The 7,352-nt window shown below is 39.9% G+C and overlaps 1 non-coding gene across 1 annotated transcript; it reads left to right on the forward strand.

Moving 5' to 3' along the window:
- The first annotated feature begins 6,162 nt into the window (after window positions 1-6,162).
- LOC133833537 (small nucleolar RNA R71) lies at window positions 6,163-6,269 on the forward strand. The gene has a single exon (XR_009892913.1). It is a non-coding gene; the product is annotated as a small nucleolar RNA R71 (small nucleolar RNA).
- Window positions 6,270-7,352: the final 1,083 nt, after the last annotated feature.

Consider the following 7,352-nt stretch of genomic DNA (forward strand, 5'->3'; position numbering starts at 1 on the left):
ATTTGAATAAGACAGCTCATAATAGTAGGTCACCCCCCAAAATTCCAATAGAACACAGCTCAACCAAACAATATAACAGTCCGTGAACAATAATGCCAGCAGATTTTTCCAATGGCTGACCCCAAAATCAAGCACTAGCAATGAACCCAACTTAGCACAAATAAGCACACTCAATAGACAAAGGCAATGAAAATGGATGTTCTAGACCGAGAGAGTGTTGGTCGAGGCTGAGCAAAATTTCTGAAAACGAGTGTGCTAGGGGCTTCGGCTTGGAGACGCCTAGGCTTGGACTGGGGGTGCGGCTGACCAAACTGGCAGTTGAGCTCTCGGATGATAAAGGTGAGAGCGGGGCAGAGGCACACCTGGGGCCTTGATCCTAGAATGGGCTGGAGGCGCACAGGGTCGAAGGGACCCGAGCAAATGGCACCTGGGTGGTGCACCTCTGTGTGGTGCGCCTGGGTTCCAAGGCTTGGAGACGCCTGGGCACCGAGGTAGTTGGGTCGCGTCTGGGGCTCCGCGGGTGTGTGAGCGTGATGGTGATGGAAGGTTCGCACTCACTCTTTCCGGCGGCCATGGGTGGAAAGGGCCGACGGTTCATTGAAAGGGTCTGGTGGTGGTCAGGGCATGGTCTCGTGGAGCTGTGAGGTGGGTGGTGGCTGTGGCTGTGGCTCTCGGTCTGGGTGGCGCCGATGGTGAAGGAAATAATGAAATTGGTCTGAGTAGAGGGTGAGGGGATCGGAAAAAGAAAATGGGTTAGGGTAATAGATATACATATACATATATGCTCTATATAATATATTTTTTACTGATAATATATAAACATATATATATTTCGTATAATTGATATTATATATATTTTTGTATATCGAAATGTAGTAATATTTATATATAGTATCTCCTTTTTTTGTATATATATATGTATTAATATATATGTATATCAATATAGTATTATATATAAATATATAGATATATTTATTTTATTTTTTTCTTTTCGAATGAACCCACGACCTAAAATTTAGCCTGCCCAGATTGCCACCATTTTGCATAAGTCTTGCTTCAGCAACCCAAATTTGACGTAACTCCCATTTTTTTTTTCGTAAATATTTGCGTGCATTTTGCTGAAGCAAAACTTTCACAAAACCGTGAGACCCTGAAAGTTACAACCGAAACACCATTTGCTTGCTTTCTTGACACCTGAAACACCAAAATATACATAAAACCACTCCAAAAACATCACAATAACATAGAATTAAAATTACAAAAATTGAAATCATTCGAAACACTTATATATTTTTTTTCTTTTCTTTTCTTTCTTTTTCTCCTCATTTTTTTTCTACACTTTTATTTTGCACCTTCTTCTTTTTGGGTTGTCTTTCAATTAGTGCCTGAATCACTTGACAACCCAAAACAAAATTAGCTTTAAGGATCCTCCAAAGTGATGGAGGTCTTCTTGCGGTCGACCTTACCTCCCTAATAATGTTTCAGACGCTGCCCATTCACTTTAAACTCCCTTCTGGATTGATCTTCCCGAACTTCAACTGCTCCAAACGGGTAAACTTTCACAACTGTGAATGGGCCTGACCAACGGGACTTCAACTTCCCAGGAAACAACTTCAAGCAAGAGTTGAAGAGTAACACTTTCTGCCCCTTCTCAAAGACGCGAGCTTGAATTTTTTGATCACGCCACCTCTTAGTTTTCTCCTTATACAACTTAGCATTTTCATAGGAGAACAACCTCATCTCTTCTAGCTCATTTAACTGTATCTTTCGAGCATGTCAAGTAGCTTGGAGATCAATATTCAACTTCTTAGTGGCCCAATATGCCTTATGCTCCAACTCAACGGGAAAATGGCAAGCTTTTTCAAAGACCAAACGATACAGTGACATTCCCAAAGGGGTTTTGAAAGCCGTTCGTTAGGCCCAAAGAGCATCATCCAATCGTTGAGACCAATCCATTCTACTAGGACTCCCTTGATATTTCGGCTTGACCATTTGTTTGAGGGTGGTAGGTTGTAGCAATCTTGTGTTTCACACTATATTTGGCTAACAAAGCTGCCAAAATCTTGTTCGCAAAGTGGGTGCCTTCATCACTTATAAGCACCCTTGGAGTTCCAAAACGGGTGAACACATGCTTATGTAGGAACTTCATGACCACCTTGGAATCATTAGTAGGACTTGCCACTGCCTCAACCTACTTAGAGACGTAGTCAACCGCCATCAAGATATACAAATTTCCAAATGATGGTGGAAATGGCCCCATGAAGTGGATTCCCCAAACATCGAACAATTCCACTTCAAGGATGCTATTCAAAGGCATTTCACTCCTTGCTGAAATATTTCCAACACGCTGGCAGCGGTCACATCTCTTAGCAAATTCATGAGCATCCTTGAAGATAGAAGGCCAAAAGTACCCTGATTGAAAAACCTTAGTGGTTGTCCTTTGCCCACCAAAATGTCCACCATAAGGAGTTGAATGACAATGCTCTAGTATGCTATAAACTTCATCTTTAGGCACACAACGCCTCATGATTCAATCTGAACATTGCTTGTACAAATAGGGCTCATCCCAATAATAAAATCTCACATCAGGAAAGATTTCTTAAGTTGCTGCCTATTCAAATCAGGTGGCTGGAAACCACTCACCAAATAGTTGACAAAATCAGCGTACCATGGTGCAGTGAATTGGTTCACAACCAACAATTGTTCATCAGGGAATGTCTCTTTAATAGGCTCTTCATTTTGCTTTTCACTTCCAGGTTCAAGTCTAGATAAATGGTTAGCTACTTGGTTCTCCGTTCCTTTTCTATCCTGAATTTCCAAATCAAATTCTTGAAGAAGAAACACCCATCGAATAAGTCTTGGATTACCATCCTTCTTGGCAATTAGATACTTGATCGCTGAATGATCTGTATAAACCACCACTTTAGTCCCCACAAGATAAGCTCTAAACTTGTCAAAAGTAAAAACCACCGCCAAATGCTCTTTCTCGGTGGTGGTATAGTTCAATTGAGCATCGACTAATGTTGTGCTTGAATAGTAAATGGAATGAAAAACCTTCTCTTTTTGCTGTCCAAGTATGACACCCACAGCAAAGTCACTAGCATCGCACATCAATTCAAAGGGAAGAGACCAATCCGGGGCTACAATGATTGGTGTAGTGGTAAGAGCTTTTTTCATAGTCACAAATACTTCTTGACAATCCTTGGTGAACTCAAATGCTCGATTTCGCTCAAGCAAAGAACAAATGGGCTTAGAAATCTTTGAAAAATATTTTATAAACCTCCTATAGAAGCCCACGTGTCCCAAAAAGCTTATAATCCCCTTGACTGTAGTAGGCGGTGGTAATTTTTCAATGACTTCCAGCTTTGCTCTATCCACCTTTATTCCCTTGTTAGAAATTCTATGCCCCAACACAATGCCTTCTTGCACCATGAAATGGCATTTTTCTCAATTGAGTACCAAATTTCTTTCTTCACATCTCACCAAAACTTGCTCCGAGTTAGCCAAACAAGTGTCAAAAGACTCCCCAAATACTAAAAAATCATCCATGAAGACTTCAAGAGACTTCTCAACCATATTTGAAAATATCGCCATCATACAACGTTGGAAAGTGGAGGGGGCATTGCACAACCCAAACGACATCCTTCTAAAGGCAAAGGTGCCATAAGGACAAGTAAAGGAAGTCTTCTCTTGGTCTTCTGGCATGATGGAAATATGATTACAGCCAGAATACCCGTCAAGGAAACAATAAAAATCCTTTCCCGCCAATCAATCAAGCATTTGATCAATGAATGGCAGCGGGAAGTGGTCTTTCTGAGTAGTCTTATTCAACTTCTGATAGTCCATACAAACATGCCACCCCATCACTTGTCTTGTGGGATCAACTCATTATTTTCATTAGCCACCACCATGACTCCACCTTTCATAGGAACACACTGAATCAGGCTGACCCTAGAACTATCTGAAATTGGGTAAAAAATTTCATAATCAAGCCATTTAATTATCTCTTTTCAAACAACTTCCTTCTTGATAGGATTAATCCTTCACTGCTACTCAACAGAATCATTACAGCAATCCTCCAAGAGAATTTTATGCAAACAAAATGAGGAACTTATACCCTTGATATCCGCCATGCTCCAACCAATGGCCCTTGTATGTTTTGTCAAAGCAGCCAGCAACAATTGCTCTTTTTCAGCTCCTAACATGGCTGAAATAATCACAGGCAAAGTTTCATTATATCTCAAATAAGCATATTTCAAGTGACTAGGCAATGGCTTCAACTCTAATTTTGGTGGCTCTTGAATAGAGGGCTTAGGAGGCTTAGAATTTCCTTCTGAAAAGTTCAATGACTCAAAAGGCCTCCTAAATTTAGCAAAGGGCTGCTTTGACTCCACCCATCTAACTTGGCTTTCTTCCTCTTTACTTAAGTCTTCAAGCTCTACAAGTGACCTCACCCCCACTCCATCTTTAAAAGCTTCATTGTGGAATTTTTTAGCGACAATAGACTCAATTACACTTAGCCTAGAACATTCCTCAATCTCATCTGGAAACTTCATAGCATTGAACACATTGAAAGTCACTTGTTGGTCATTCACCCTCATAGTAAGCTCCCTTTTTTGTACATCAATCAAGGTCCTCCCGGTAACTAGAAATGGCCAACCCTAGATAATAGGAACATCTCTATCCGCTTCATAATCAAGGATGATGAAATCAGTCAGAAAAATGAATTTATCAACTTACACAAGTACATCTTCAATTTTTCCTTCCAAGTGTGCCATAGAGCGATCCTCTAATTGCAAAGTGACTGTGGTTGATCTTGCTTCTCCAATCCCCAACTTCTTGAAAATTGACATGGGCATCAAATTGATACTAGCCCCCAAGTCACAAAGTGTTCTCCCAACGTCTCTACCACCAATAGAACAAGGAATTGTGAAGCTGCTCGGATTCTTCAATTTAGGAGGAATTTTATTCCTCAATATAGCACTACAACCTTCAGTCAATGCCACCATTTCAAATTCACCAAGCCTCTTCTTCTTAGTTAAAATATCCTTAAAAAACTTCCCATAGTTGGGCATTTGCTGAAAAGCTTCCACCAACGGTATATTGATGTGAAGTTGTTTCAAAACATATAAAAATCTCCGGAATTGACCATCTTGTTGCTGCTTTTGAAAGCGCTGAGGAAATGGTGGAGGTGGGTTGCTCATAGGCTTCTCAGTAGCATTTTGCTGAGGAATTGCTGTAGCAATTGCTTCAGGATCAGCATTTAAAATTTTTTAATTCACCGCTTTTTCTCCCTTTTCCACACTAGTTTGGATTGAAGTGGGCTCACTGTTCTCTTACGATTCTCCTCAGTCGATTCCATATTTTTACAACTCCTCAAGGTAACTTCCTTGCAATGCTCCTTACCATCTTTCCTTCGTTTTTCAGTATCACTAGGCAAAGTGCCTTGTGGTTTATTCCTTAGCTCATTAGCTAGCTGCCCCATTTGAATTTCTAAGTTCCTCAAGGATGCCGCTTGGCTCTGAATCATAGAATCATTATTGGCCATATATTCTTTCATTAAACTCTCCAAAGAGCTTGATTGGGACACTTGAGGAGGAGGTGGTTGAGCTCTTGGTTGTTGTTGGGAAAACCCTGGTGGATATGTAGGCTTGTTTTGCATTGGTGCTCTGCTTGAACCAGCTCCTTGACCCCCCATGAGAAGTTTGGATGCTGCCTGCACCACAGATTATAAGAGTTCAAATATGGGTTATTTCGGTTGGCATTTTGATTCCCCACATAAAAACCTGAAGCGGGATTCAAAGGAAAACTCTCAAATGTGTGCCCATCTATACAATAAACACAAGGTACATTGGCAACTTGTCCCACATCAGCTGGTTGTACCATTCCCCCTAAACTCATGTTCTTGAGAAGGTTAGTCATTGAAGAAACTTGAGTGGTCAAAGCTATCAATGCATTCACTTCAAGTATACCAGCCACTTTTTTACTTGTTGAGCTCTAGCATTGGACCATTGATAATTGTTGCTAGCTATCCTCTCCAAAATCTCATAGGCTTCATTGTAGGACTTAGAGAGAATTGCCCCATTAGCTGAAGCATATAACACCATGTGAGTGGAAGAATTGAGCCCATTATAGAATTTTTCCATTTGTATACAATGTGGGATCCCATGATGTGGGCACTTTCTCAATAACTCCTTGAATCTCTCCCAAGCTTCACAAAATGATTCATCTTCCTGCTATTGAAATGACATGATTTCATTGCGAAACTTGGCATTTTTGTTGGGAGGAAAGAACTTCATCAAAAAAAATTCAGCCAACTCATTCCATGTAGTCAGTGAGTCGGGAGGAAGGGTGTTGAGCCAAGCTCTAGCTCGTTCCTTCAAAGAGAAAGGGAACAATTTCAACTTTAGGGCCTTGTCACTCACTCCTTGTAGCTCGAAAGAATCACTCTCCTCCAAAAATGAATGAAGATGAAGATGAGGATCCTCAGTAGGCAGCCCACTAAATTGACCCACTATTTGCAACATTTGGAACATCATGGGCTTTAACTCAAATTGTGGTGCTTGAATTTCAGGCCTAGCAATGCCCGAATTGAGCTCATTGAGCATTGGGCCAGCATACTGCCGTATGTCTCTCTCTCTATCATCAACCATAGCAATGGCGTTAGTGACATTGTTAGCGCCCTCAACTTCTTCAACCTCTTCAGCCATATTAAGATTGTTTTGAGCCCATTGTGCCCTTAGTCTTCTTCTAACTATTCTTTCAATCTCAGGGTCAATAGGAGCTAGTTCAATGTCTTCTTGCTTGTTCATATAGTAAATCACCTGAGAAAACACAAGAGCAAGCAAATAAAGTCAGCTCAACAAAGAAAAATAATAAATTGCAAGTAATTGATATTACAAAAATTTCTAATTCCAATCCTCGGCAATGGTGCCAAAAACTTGTTGTGATAAATTAATATTTGATTTTAAATATGCAAGTGCACGTAATCACACAAGTAATATAATGATAAGTAATCGCCTCTACAGGGATTGAAAATTAGAAAAAAAATAAGAAAAACAATTACTAAACAACTTATAAGTACTAAAAATCAAATGGGTTGTTTTTAGGCTAAACAAAATATTAAAAAGATGGAAATACTGGAATTAAAACTGAACTAAACAAGAAAATTGAGAGAAATATATGGATTGCAAAATGGACTTGAATTTTTGAATTCCCATATATTAATCATCCTGAACAGATTGCGGACATATTGCGACAGCAATATTCTAGCAAAACTCCCAGGTTAATAAGAATTCATTTAAACACTCATAAAACTTTCCCAAATTTTATGACCTTAATTATTTTACCTA

The sequence above is a fragment of the Humulus lupulus genome, chromosome 4 (assembly GCF_963169125.1).
Source record: "Humulus lupulus chromosome 4, drHumLupu1.1, whole genome shotgun sequence".
In the NCBI taxonomy this organism is placed as follows: Eukaryota; Viridiplantae; Streptophyta; class Magnoliopsida; order Rosales; family Cannabaceae; genus Humulus; species Humulus lupulus.